This window comes from Coenobita brevimanus, chromosome 104 (genome assembly GCF_032717465.1).
Source record: "Coenobita brevimanus isolate Jiangsu-jjx chromosome 104, ASM3271746v2, whole genome shotgun sequence".
Lineage (NCBI taxonomy): Eukaryota > Metazoa > Arthropoda > Malacostraca > Decapoda > Coenobitidae > Coenobita > Coenobita brevimanus.
The window spans coordinates 452,016-466,200 of NC_137057.1; the positions used below are offsets into that span (position 1 = coordinate 452,016).

The 14,185-nt window shown below is 46.8% G+C and overlaps 1 non-coding gene across 1 annotated transcript; it reads right to left on the reverse strand.

The window, feature by feature from the left end:
- Positions 1–13,187: 13,187 nt before the first annotated feature.
- Positions 13,188–13,261, reverse strand: TRNAA-CGC (transfer RNA alanine (anticodon CGC)). Its single transcript has one exon. It is a non-coding gene; the product is annotated as a tRNA-Ala (tRNA).
- Positions 13,262–14,185: the final 924 nt, after the last annotated feature.

The window sequence follows — 14,185 nt, forward strand, 5'->3', positions numbered from 1 at the left end:
AGTACGGGGAGTTTCTACGTCGTGTGTAGGGCGTACTATGCCGGGAGCGACTCTGATTTCCTGGAGTCGACGTTCCATTTTTCTGACACAACAATGCACTGCACATATGATGAGTAGAAAACCTAGGAAAGCGATAACCACATGGGGAAACACAACTGTTGGATGAACCCATGAACGGCTGAAGGCCAGAGAAAATTGATCCATAATGAAATCACTGTCATTGAGGAAGGTGAGCATGCGCAAGTGAGGGGAGGTGATGGTAATGTTGGCAGATGGTAGGGTTGAAGGCATGTCGATTGGTTGAAAGATGTCATAGGAATGTTTACGAACAGCTTGGTGATAGCAAGTGGCGTAAGTGATGATGGACTCTGATTTGACGGTACAATAGTCAGGTGCTTTGTAGAGACCACTAGCGGGGACGGAGCGAACGGAAGAACCAGGACACATGATTGTGACAGAGATGGGAACAGCAAAGAAGAAATACTGGACATGGTTGAGGTGAGCATGGTGGACCGAGAGGTCAGGAGCTGGGACAAAAGAACAGGCCGAGTAGATGGAATGGTTGCGAACTAAAGCAGACTCCCAGGGTGTAGCACTGCTAGGGAAGATAGCGAAAATGTGGGCAGCACAGAGACGAGAGGTCGGAGTAAGGGAGGAACATTGCTGGAGGTCTGTGGAAGAAAGGAAGGCAAACAGAAAGATGATCATGGGACAGGAGGAAATATTCTGAAGGAACAGATACCTGTAACAAGGAGTTGTTGAGGCGGAAAGGGAAGGGAATGATGTGGAAAAGGTTAAAGGTTATGGCAGAACGGAGAGGAACATGGACGACGACATATGTGGTGAGAAGAGTGGCTTCGAGAACAGGATAATAATATTCAAGGGAGGAGTAAGGGAGGACTGGGGAGAGACCGAAGGTGGAGTGAGCCCATTCCAGGACAGAACGGAGAGCTGAGACAGGGACTAAGTCGGCAGTGACACGTCCATTGATAGCATCGACCAGGATACGAATCAAGGTAGAGACTTGAGACAGGAGAGAGTCAAAGGCCAGTTGGAGATTATCCATGTTCATTTTGAGGTAGAAGAACTGAGAGATAACGTTGAGATCGGAAAGGTGGCGTTGTAAGATATCGGGGAAATTGTGTAGAGTGGATGTGACTCCATTGAGTTGGGTTTCAGTGAATCTGTTACTTATGTATTGCAATTGCCAGGAGAGTGGGAGGAAAAGGTTATAGAGATACTCATTCGGGTTGTGTGTCCCCATGAGGGCCGTGAGATGGTTCCTGATTCCGCGGAGCTGGTGCGCGTAGGCAGGCAGGGCAATGGCTACGTCGGCCAGGTGCGCAAGATTGTAGCACAAGGAGGCTACCGCTTCGATAAGCATTACCTCGCCTCCCGAGCCGACCAAGGCCCCGGGACGTACTCCACCATCGTCCTGACCTGACCCAAACCCCAGGAGGGTCAGCACTGCCAGCAGGGAGATTGCTAACATCGTACCTAGAAAATCAGGGTAGACATATTGAGGAGGGGGTAAGAGTTAATGGGGGAGGTCGTGAAGAGGTTGATGGGCAGAGCGCAGTTTGGACCGATATTGATTGGTTGATGAATGAGCAGGTGGAGATGGAGATGAAGGAGACTGAGGGATAGGTGGAGACAAGGTAGACTGAGGGATGGGAGGAGGGGAAGAGGGGGCAGGAGGTTGTGTAAATGACTCTTCCAACACGAGGCCACGGGGTGCGCTCTTTAAGTCATCGTTGTGGACCCATCTGGTGTCCCTAGTGGACAGGTCCTGGAGGTGAAATTTGTTGCCTTGTTGAGTGAGGACGCGGTAGGGCCCTGTAAATTTGTCATCCAACTTAGAGGAACACGTATGGGAATGAGCAAAGACAAGATCGCCTACATTGATGGTGATAGGAGAGGCGGACTTATGTTGGCGCTGCAGCATGTCCTCCTGAGAGGAAGCCAAAGTGGATTGAACATACTGGTGGATTGTCTGGAAGTTGGCCAATTTTAGTTTAACATAATCATCCATGTTGTAGATGGGTTCTGGCTTTGAGGATAAGAGAGAGTATGGGAGGTCCTTGTCAAAGCCAAAGAGGACGAAGAAGGGAGATTCAGCAATGGATGCATTGATGGAACTATTGATGGAGGATGCCACCTGGGGAATCCAGTCATCCCAGGACGAACTATGGGAGCCGAGATGTCTGAGGCACTCTAAGATTTTACGGTTGTGGCGTTCTACAAGGCCATTGGAAGCCGGATGGTTAGGCACGACATTGCACTTACTGATACGAAAGTGGCGACAGATCTCATCGAGAAGGCTATTGTTGAACTCTGTACCGTTGTCAGTAAGAATGGTATGAGGGGTACTGAACGGGCAAATTACGTGATCTACAAGGGCACGTGCAACGCTCTTCACGGTCTTGTCGGAGAGGGGAACGAGGACACAGTAGCGGGAGAAGTGGTCGACCGCTACGAACAAGTACTCAGCGCCAGATTCTGTGAGAGGTAGTTTTAAGAGATCGATTGAGACAGTTTCCCATGGTCGTGATGGGATTGGGTATTGTAGGAGAGGTGCTGGTAAGCCGGTTGATCCTTTGTGGCGGTAGCAGGAGAGGCAAGAGTCACAGTGGGCATTGATATCGTGGCGCATGGTTGGCCAATAGTATTTGAGACGTGCTTGGCGCAAGCATCAGTCTTTACCTGGATGGGAAGCTTGAGGAGTTTTATGAACAATGTGAAGAAACTTTGGTATCAGGGCAGTGGGGACAACAAGTTGGCGTACTTCGCGATTGGGCATATCTTTGCCTGTTAGCATTATTTTCCTGTACAAGAGATCATCATCTAGCATGAACTCATCTAGTGATACTGGCAGAGTAGGTAAGGTCGAGGCATCGCCAGATTCTAGGAAATAAATGACTTTGGACCACATGGAGTCTTGGCGCTGAAAGTTTCGAACAACTTCTGATGTTAGTGTAGTATTTTCAGTTACTTCAGGCTGCAGTGATGTTATAGCTGCTGCTACGTGATGTGAGAGTGCGTCTGCGACTACATTCAACTTGCCTGGTACATATTGAAAAGTGGGATTAAAGTCCTGGATGATGACAGACCATCTAGCTAACCTACCGGTTAGGTTGCGATTCTTGAACAAATCACATAGTGGAAGGTGGTCTGTTTGGATATGCACTGGATAACCATAGACAATATCTCTGAAATGTTTCAAGGACCAGATTACCGCTAGCGCTTCGAGATCTGTGACACTGTAGTTACGTTCAGCGGATGTAAGGGTGCAACTAGCATATGCTATTACGCGCTTCCTTGATGCTTCATCGATTTGCATCAAAACGGCACCAAGTCCAGTGCCTGAGGCGTCTGTGCAGAGAAGGAAGGGTGTGGTATAATCAGGGAACGCTAGAATAGGGGCATTTACAAGAGCTGTCTTTAGCTTTTGGAAAGCCTGTGACTGGTCGTTAGTCCAAACAAAGGGCACATTCTGCTTGAGTAAGTGGGTCAGAGGAGCGGCGATCTGTGCATAATCCCGGATAAAGCGACGATAATTGCCACTGAGGCCCAGGAAACATCGTACAGAGTCGGTAGTGGTAGGTTCTGGGAAGTTAATGATCGCCTTAGTTTTATCCTCATTAGTATGAATGCCTTGTGCATCTACGACATGGCCTAGGAATTTGATTTTCTTTCGCAGGAAGTCACACTTACTGAGATTGATTTTCAGGCCTGCGAGCTGGAGGCGTTCAAAGACTTGCTGGAGTTTGGTAAAATGATCAGGGATGGATTTGCTCACAACAATGATATCATCTAGGTAAGCAAAAAGAGAGTGTCCCATCATACCGCTGAAGACTGAATGGATAAGTCGCATGAACACGGAAGGAGCATTTCTCAGACCAAAAGGGAGTCTCTTAAACTGAAAATGTCCGGAAGGGGTGCTAAAGGCTGTGACTGGGCGAGAGGACTCTTCCATTTCGACCTGCCAGTACCCGCTGAGGAGGTCTAAAGATGAAAAGACTACGTTATTTTCACCAAGGGATTCTAGCAAATCAGTGAGGACAGGTAACGGGAAACGGTCTGGAACGGTGACAGAATTGACCTTACGATAGTCGACTACTGGTCTAAAGTTGCCGTCCTTCTTTGGTACTAAGACAAGTGGGCTATTCCATGGACTGAAGGAGGGTTCAATAATGTCCTGGTCTAACATGTTCTGTACCATTTGATCTGTCTGCTTTCTCTGGCTGTGAGGAAATCGATACGCTGGTATGTAAATCGGCTGAGTTCCTGGTAGTACTTCAATCGTATGTTTGACAAGGTCTGTTCTACCCATCGGTTCACCGGGTAAGGCAACCAAGTTTCTGTACGAGGTCAGAAGGTCGAGGAATTGAGGCGTATTTTCTGGGAAATCTGTGCAAGTGAGATGTGAGAGCATATCGGGTGACTGCGTCGGCGCAGATCCCGTAGAGTTAATAGTACCTACACCGATTGGCGTATCATCAGTCTGAATAGTAGGAATTGAGGAATCCTGGCACACCTTTAAGGCCGCTGGGTATACTAGGAAGTCTCCAATCTTTACACCACTTTTAAGTTTTAGTGGAGCATTTGTGACATTGAGCAAGTACAGGTAGAATAAACTGTCCTCTAAGACTGTACACCACGCTGACTCATAAGTCAAGCCATTCACACAACACGTCTCAGGTAGGGTTAGTACATCCACTCCTTCTTTCGCACCGGCAACACAAACAGAGACTTTGGTGAACTCATGTGATAACAAAATTGTGCACGTATTCGTTACTGCACGTTTCGTCTCTGCGTGTTGGAGAAGATCATTCAGACTGTGTGAGGTAGGTAACTGAGACATGCCTGAGTCAGCGATAGTGTTGTCGGGAGAGGATGTAAGAGCCATGTTCGAGGGCTGAGATGATGTATCAGGAGATATTGAGGAATTTATGTCCTTGCTCGCAGTCAGTAAAGGAATGATCTCTGTATTCTCAGATGATGATAGTGGTGGTTTGGGCTGGGTTGGACTCTTTGGTAGTGATAGGGACAGAGGTAATTGAAGGACTGATTTGATCGTAAGAACAGGACGGGGACATTCCATAGTGTAAACCGGGAATCCAGAAATGTCTATACTACCACAAGCAGGTAATAATGCAATGGAATGTTGTGCCATGGTGGAGAAACCAATAAAGGCATCTGCGGGATACTGCAAGTCATTAGTGACATGAAATTCAATGAGGATAGGGGGCAAATCTCTATGGAGTTTGACTTCAAGGGTGACTCTTCCCTTAACCTTAAACTCTGAGCCGTTAACACCACATAGGCGAATGTCTGGTGGTTCTAGGAAACTGACGTGGCTGTGATGGCGATGAATAATTTGTAAGGAATTTTCGGAGATGAGATTTACTATAGATCCTGTGTCCAAGAAGAATGACGTTGGTATGTCATGGCTGCCTCCGAGAATGACTAAACCCGAGGATGTTATGGGACCTACATGGCGGATGGGGAGTTGGGTTTCTGGTTCTATGTGATATTGGTCCGATACGGGCGCGGCGCTTCCCCCGACTGTGGGCGGTTGAGGTAACGACATTCCTCATTGGTGTGAGTCGTGCTTGATTTGTGGTATTTGCAGTGTGGACGACGTGAGCAGGAAGGCGTACGCTGTCTGGTTTGGGAGTGAGGACGTCTGTATGTACGGTCGCAACTGGATGCTCGATGTCCAGGATGACCACAGTACCAGCAAAGAATCGAAGATTGTCTGTTTCGTCGGGCGCTAAATTGATCACGACCTGCGGTAGGAGAGCGATGTGTGGCAGGTCTGCCGCGTGTGGTGGGACGGGAGCGAGATTGGTCTGAGGTAGTGGAGGTGTGACAGACTGAGGAGGCCAAGGGTTGGGTGGTGCCCTGATGCGTGTAGTTCGAACCTGTTCTTTCATGAATGGCTTTAGTGACCTGAATAATTTTATCTCCTGGATTGAAACCGATTTCCAAGGCTAGCTCTCACTGTTTAGGAGTAAGCCAGTGAAGAAATCTGAGGTAGCCAATTATGTCAGCAAAGTTGGTGAGTGAAAGCATTGGAACGCCATTCTTGTCTTCTAACCATTTCGTGCCTACCAGTAATTGGAGCATCTCGCTACTAGTTGCTTTCATGGCGGCGGCAGCTTCACGGAGCTTGGCATATTGCGCTGGGACGCGCAAGTCCTCATCTAGTTGGTTTAGGAGATTAATGAATCCCATGAGAGATGCGGTATTTGAATGCTGGCAACAAAGGCTGATGAGTTCCGTACGAAAATCAGCAAAGGTACGAATGCTATCGAAATGTCCTGCATGGATCGCAGATCCGATGTCTGATTTACCGTGGTGCAAGCAACCGAGGAGGTAAGCTACTTTGAGCGATTCCTCGGTAATTTGTCTCTTGTTTATTTCTGTTTCGACTTCTCTCAGGAAATCGTAGACAGACCAAGTTGGGTCCTGGATGGTAAATTTGGGATGATTGGCATCGTCGAGATAGATAGACTGTGGAGGGTTGGCCATGGCTGGAAGTGTAGAAGTGGCGGCAGGAGAGGTGTGGGAGAGAGAGAAGGTAGTGGCAGTTAAGGGCGAGGAAGACGGGGTATGAAGGGAGGCAGGAGAAGTAACGACAGGGGAAGGAGTAGAGGAAGAAGAAGGGAGTGAAGAGGCAGGAGTAGAGGAGGAGGTATCTGGATTTACGAGGGTAGGACGGGTAGTAAGTGATTCTGCGGGAAGTGAAACGGGAGTCTCAGGTACAGGGCGGTGGTACTCTTTGCCACTTCGTAAATGAGTGATTGTGTTAGAGTCGGCAGACGGGGTATGAGCAGGTGATGTTTCCGGGTCGAGAGGGCTGGTGGTAAGCGGTTGATGTGGAAAGTATGACATTTAATGCGGCAATGGAAGATGAAAGGATGAAGATGGATACGTAGGTGGAAATGTATAATATAACAATGAGAGAATGGAATACACGAGTAGGCGTGAAAATGAATGAAGGTGCGGGCATGGATGGTTTAAATAAAATGCGAAGGATGAGATGGAGTATAAATAACGTAGGTGAAGATGAAAACGGGGTAATGAAAATGAGATGGAATATTTACAATAACCAATCTGTAGAGAAAATCGAGGATAATCTCTATAGAAAGGAAAGATATACTATAGTTACACAGTAGAAACGGGAGTGTCGAGATGGATGACGTGCAGGTCGGCTGGGCGTAGCTGGGCTGGGGCGGGGCGGGGCGGGGCGGCAGTGGAGAGACAGCTGGGCGGAGAGGAGAAGAGACGCCGCGATGAATCACCGTCAGGGAGTGGCGGTCTTAGGAGGCTCCATAATGCAGACCAGATGCGGGCGACAGTGGAGGCCGGTGGTGGGTGGTGAGGGCAGATGTCGGCGCAAGGCAGGTGTAGAGCTGGTGAGCTGCAAATGCAGAGAATGGTGGTGGGCAGGCAGCGGGCAGACAGTGATAAGTGGCACAGTGGGGGCAGGAGCTATGATGAGCCCGGAACAGGGGCTGGGAACAGGTGCAACAGGTGCGTAGGTCGGCGACGGTGACACGTGCGGTCAGGAACAAGGCGTATGGGTGTGGTTGTTTGAGAGGTGAGCACTGGTGAGAAAAATGGTACACTCGAAAAGCACAGCCAAGGTATAGAGGCACGGAGGAGGGGCGAGGCTGGCAGATGTGAGTCGTCGTGTATCTTGTTGTATCACTAAAAATCCAAGGAGGCGGTCAGAATGTGATGGTTCGAAACACCGCTGCTACCAAATGTAACTTGCTATACTTTGGTGATAGAAACTCCGTGTACAAACAGCTAGATAAGGAGTTTATTACAAGCTCACAGTAAAGTAGTCTGCCCTTCTCGGCTGTCTGCTATCAACTGATGCAATAACGCCGTCTTCAGGCGTGGGAAAGGGTGCTGACCTAGCAAGATTAGTGGGGGCATGTATGCATTGGGGGGGGACATATATACATCGGGGGTAGACATATTGTGGAGGGGGTACACACACATGAAATCATTATCTCGCAAACTACCTCAAATACCAAAACACCTCTTTTTTTTTTTATGCTAGGGAGAAGGAAACAAAGGTCACGAGCCTGCAATAACTGTTCCTTCCAAGAGAAAAACAAAATACAAGAGAGAGCCAAATTCAAGATCCGATCATTTCGAGATGCCCGGACACACTGCACTTGAAAGACTGGAGATCACAGCTAGCAGGAAACACAGACAGAGGAAGACAGTTCCAGAGATGACCCATTGCACAAATGAAGGACAGGGAACAACGGACAATTCCTGCACTAGATAGTTGGACAGAAAAGGGATGACAGCCTGCTCCTAGGTGGACGCTATACGCCCGTTGTAGAGATGCAGGAATACAAGCAGACAGCTCAGAGGGGAGGAATGCAAGCAGACAGCTCAGAGGAGCAGTGACCACCAAAGTAGCGAAAGATGTGAGACAAAGATGCAACAGTGCAGCGACAAGACAGAGGTTGAAGTAAGCCAGCAAGAGGAGGAGAGCTAATGAGACGAAAAGTCTTTGACTCCACCCCACTGAGAAGAGCTGCATTTGAGGAACCTCCCCACACATGAGATTTGCACTCCACACAGGGGCGGATAAAACCCGTGTATAAAGTCAACAACTGTGCAGGGATAATGAAGGAACAGAGTCGGCTTAGCAACCCCAATCTCTCAGAAGCAGATTTCACAAGAGATGCAATATGCTCTTTCCAAGATAAGTCCCGAGTGAATGAAACCCAAAGCACGTTCAGGGATGATGCAGGTTTAAGCTGAATATTATTAAACATTAGTGGGTACACCTGTGAAAGATTTTGTCGGGTTGATAGGTGTAAGAACTGAGTCCTTGATGCATTAAAAACAACAAGATTACTATTACCCCAGTCAAAGATATGAGCCAAGTCAGACATTAGGTGTGGCATAGCCTCAACCCCTGCCTGTTGAAGCAACTGCTTAGATGGACGCTGCGGGAACCGAATGGAAAGGCGAAGGGTGAAGTCATCAGTGTACAAGTGGACAGGTGACAGCTTAGAAGGTCATTGGTGAATAAAAGTAAGAGAGCTGGTTGATAGGACAGAGCCCTGAGGAACACCACTGTTGATAGATCTAGGAGAAAAACGATGGCCGTCTATAACAGCAGCTACAGAACGACCAGCAAGGAAGCTATAGATGAAGACACAGATAGAAGGATAGAAACCGCAAGAGGGCAGTTTGGAAATTAAAGATTTATGCCAGACTCGATCGAAAGCCTTGGAGATGTCAAACGCAATGGTAAAGCTTTAGCCAAAGTCCCGCTTATCACAAACACGGCACAAGATGGAATTTTTTCCCACGCCCTTGTGGCAAACTGCGCATGTTCACTTTCCCTCTTCTTTAACAGTATCGCCATCAGCCTTAGATACCGTTAGCTTTGTTTTATCTGCATTTACTCTCAAGCCCTTGTGCCCTATACTATCTCTTCTCTTCCTAAATATTTCCTCTGCCTCCCTTCCATTTTCTGCAGTTAACACCAAATCGTCGGCATACAACATCTCCCACTGGAGCGCATTTCTTAAATCACGTGAAAGGGCTTCAAGTACCATGATAAACAACAAGCAGCTCAAGACTGAACTTGATGCACACCAGCATTCACGCAAAACTCATCACTCAAATCTCCATTCACTCTTATCTGGGTCTGAACACCCACATACATAGCCATAACCACCCTAACCAACCACGCCTCGATCCCAAGCTTTCTCATCGTCCACCTCACCACCAGTCTAGGGACTCTGTCATAGGCCTTCTCCAAATCAACTAGAAGTACAGATCCCTTTTCTTTCCTTTATATTTTTCCTTAAGCTGTCGAACAATGAATATGGCAACAGTGGTCCCTTTGGCTGGCATAAACCCAAGCGGCATCTCATCAATATTCACTCTTTCTCTAATCATACCTTATAGAATTCTCTCCATTACCTTCATTATCTGGTCCGAAGCTTTATGCCTCTGTAATTTCCTCTTTCCAGGGCATCACCCTTCCCTTTGTACACATAATTTTACCGTCACACTCTTCAGCCAATCATATGGGACAACGCCTCGCATGTAATCATATTTATCAAGTCAGTAACTAATCCCACTCCTCTATCCCCTGAGGCCTTCGGCATTTCAGCAGTCAACCCAGATACACATGCTGCCTTTCTCACCTACATCCTGTCTATTGCCCTGCTCACAGTAGCAGCGTCAATCAAAAGCCAAGAGCCAAATGCTGGATCTGCTGGCTCGAAACTTTCCTTGTACAAAGTCTTCATTCAACAAGGGATTGTAATTCTCTCTCTAGGCGACTTTAATATCCCCACTGTTCACCACTGCCATCCGTCATCATTCTTCACACGCTGCTCACCTATGATATCCCTGTTTTCCATCTCATCTGATTTGTCACCTTATATATCATTTTCTTCCTTTCCACACTATTTAGGTTATCAGTAAAAGTCTCTGAGACTCAGATTTTGCTCTGTAAACCTCTTATTTAGCCGTACGCTTGGCAGCCCAAAACTCTTTTTTGTTACCACACTTTTTCCATTCCCGGAAAAGCCTTCTTTTCTTCCTAACTGCAGCTTCTACACCCTCATCCCACCACCAAGCTACTTTATTTCTTGAGGGGGCCCCTTGTCCATCCAAACACTGAATCAGTAACTCTCAGGATACTGTTCTTGAGAACTCTGTACTGTCAACACTTCTCTCAACAGCTCCCTGTTCAGCCGCTGTGGAAGGCATCCGTTACTGCTTGGTTTGTCAACTTCCATATTTTCCTCCTAGGTGCATGGGTCCTCTTTTTCATTACCCGCTCCTTAAACACCATATCACATATCAATATTATTCTCCCATTATACCTTCCAGGACTCTCCATTATCTTCTACATTTGGTCAATTATTACATCTTTAACTTCCTCTTCTTAGGGCATCATCCACGCCCTTGTACACATTTACAATCACGCTCTTAAACCATTTGTCCGGAACGACACATCCATATAATTATAATCTTACTTTTCAGATCAGTAATTAACCCCATTCCTATACCTCCTGAGGCCTTCAACATCTCACTAGTTAACCCAGACACATCCTCCTGCTTCCCAAATTGTACCATGCATCTTGACGATTGCTCTGATCATAGTAGTCAAAGGCTGAACACTCGATCCACTGACTCGTTTCCCTGACCCCTTCATCTCCTTATTTAGCGACCAGTTAATAAAGCTCTCTCCAAACATCCTTAATATCCTCGCTGTCCGCCCCCCCCCTCTCTCTCTCTCTCTCTCTCTGCCTGTCTGTCTGTCTCAGAGATCTGTATCTGTCTTTCCCTATCTCGCTGTCTCTCTCTTTGTCTCTGTCTGTTTCTCTCTGTCTCTTTGTCTTTCTCTGCGTCTGTCTGTCTCTGTCTTCCTACCTTTCTCTGTCTCTGTCTGACTCCGTCCGTCCGTCTCTCTGTCTCAGTCCGTCAGTCTGTCTGTCTGTCTCTGTCTGTCTGTCTGTCTGTCTCTCTCTCTCTCTCTCTTGGCCGGTGTTAGTTGTATTTAGGCCTGTATTCGGTCAAGACCTATCTTGGGGTTTTAATCACCTTCATCCTGCGACCCTCCAACAGTAGCCAATGTAAACTTCCTGTGCACAACATGGAATGGGAAGTTCATACTATTTTAATACTATTTTTCATCTTAAGTAGTACCCTTACCTCAAATCCCCACATCTTTTTATTTCTTACTTTACTATTTACTTGGATATATCGCGTCCCTTCCATCACTTACTAAATAAAGTGAACACGCCCCTAATTGAGCCTCTTACCCCTCCTGTGGAAATAAGTTCTACAGAGACTGGTTTCCATAATTCGATAAACCACATGCTAACTGGTTCACGTGCCTGACAAATGAAAATATCTAGTGTGTAGAAAATGTTATCAAGAGTCATCAGGACGTTCTGGAGGAACTAGGAACAGGAACTAATCAAGCTGAAAGAAAACCCACTGAGTATGACTCTAGTAGACCAGCCAATTCAGATAGTTAAGAATAAACGTAATTCTATTCAAACTTCCAAGAAAATGCCAGGAATTCCTATATCAAATAAGCTTTCTTTTGGGGGGCAGAGGAAAAATCTACTGGCGGCCAGACTGTATGTTAAGGACAAAGTTGGTAGGTATGTTAAAGATAAAGGCGATAAGCTTCACCAGGATGCAGAATTCAGTGCAAACGAAAATACCACACTTGTGGCGAGCGACTCTATTCTAAGGGGCCAAGGCTCTGCCTTTGCATCTAATAACAAAGGGAAGAAAAGGTCAGTAAAGACTGTACCTGGGAGTAGGACATAATTACTACGGATTTCTAAAGCACACCAGGCAATAGAGATACATGTCTTGTTGTGAAGTAGTTACCAATGAAGCTCATGAAGGAGATAAAGTTTCCACCAGAGATGTCCTTAGGATTTTCATGTTTGGTCGTGGAGACCTCTAGCATTTTTAGGGCTGCCCCACCGGCATTATTATTATTATTATTTTTTCATTTTCTGGTGCCTGCTAGGATTAGCTAGTTTCTCATTTTCCTCCCCTCCCTATTTGTTCGGAACAGTAGCTGTCTGTACCATTGTTCTTAGATTACCTTTGTTTAATCTGCTTCTGCCTCGGGAGGCGTCCCCCCACTAATCTCTCTGGGGTGTGAATAGACACAGACGTGGCTTTCCGAGAGTGGTATGAGAGGGTAGTCCCAGACTTAGGTGTTTTACCAAGGGTGTCTTGTCCTTTGCTCGTATTTTCTGTTTCTTCCTACCTCCCCCTTGAGGGGGAAGTGGTTATTATGGCAGACGTTCCTGCCGCATGCCCCCCCCCTTCAGGGGGGGGAAGGTGGTCATGATGGACAGACTAACACCAGGGCTGACCGCCCCCAGACTGAACAGCCCCAGACTCGTACCCAGCCTAACACACCAGTGAACAATGCTCAGTTTGCCACCTTTCATGCTGTCGGTTCCATTCCCTTGAGAAGCTTCAATCTTTTCATTATGAAGGTGACTGATGGCTGTGCTGGGGGTGGTGAACAGACAAGGAAAGTAAGCTCCCAAACATTCCCCCAGAATACGACACGCAACCATCGATTTTACATCCGTACTGGTACGAACAGGCTAGGGCAAAGGAGACCGTGCCTAAAGGTCTCGTGGTCGACCCGGGAATCGAACCCGGGAACTCTCGCTTGCGAGGCGAGTGTGCTACCGTTACACCAACGTCCACCCCCAAAAAATGCTGGGGTTACTACCACCAAGTCAGAAGGAAGGAGGGGAACAGGGGAAGAATCCGTTGGTGAGTAAGTGAATTTTAGTTGAAGGAATAGGCGTCGGGGCTTAACCCAATATGCGTGGTGATGGCTGTGCTGGGGTGGAGGAACTATATATACTCTATTTGATTGACCTGTGCAGCTGAGACGCATGGGGCGAGTAGGGTGTTTGATTTGCCGCTGCTGGTTGGCCGCCGATGATGTAAATCTACAACACTTATTATTTTAACACATAATTATATAGATTTTTAAACTGCCTGCAATATAAGCTGCCAGATTAAATATGGAATAATTTTCGAAGCTGAAGAGGTCAAAATTAGCTTTAAAAGTTTGCTGTTATCAAAGAAAATTAAAGCTGATTATAAAGTTTTATAAAACGATGAGTGACGTTTGAAGTAAATTAACCACCCACAGTGTACACCCACGTCCGCATGTTGCACTGCATCCACCCACGGTGTACACCTAAATCTGCAAATTGTAATATATATCAATCCACGGTGTACACATGCTTCCGCATATTGCACTACGATATATGCCTACATTGACTTCAGTGACAACATCGGCGGCCAATTAGCAGCTGCGAAACAAATATCCTACTTGCCCCGTACATCTCACGTGCACAGGTCAATCAAATAGATTATAGTAAAAAAAAAAAAATGCTAATGGAGACTTTCCTAAAAACTGTCAACTCCTGCCAGGTTATGGACTTGCTTAAACTACGTAAGTTCCACTACTATGATATCGAGCCAAGGATTCCACATTCCATGGATTCCAGCAAAGGTGTCATCATCTGCAGGGACCTCATGGTATGGAAGAGGACGAGATCATATGTGAACTTGCTCAGCAGGATGTAACTGAAGCTCGGTTTATAACTAGATTGTC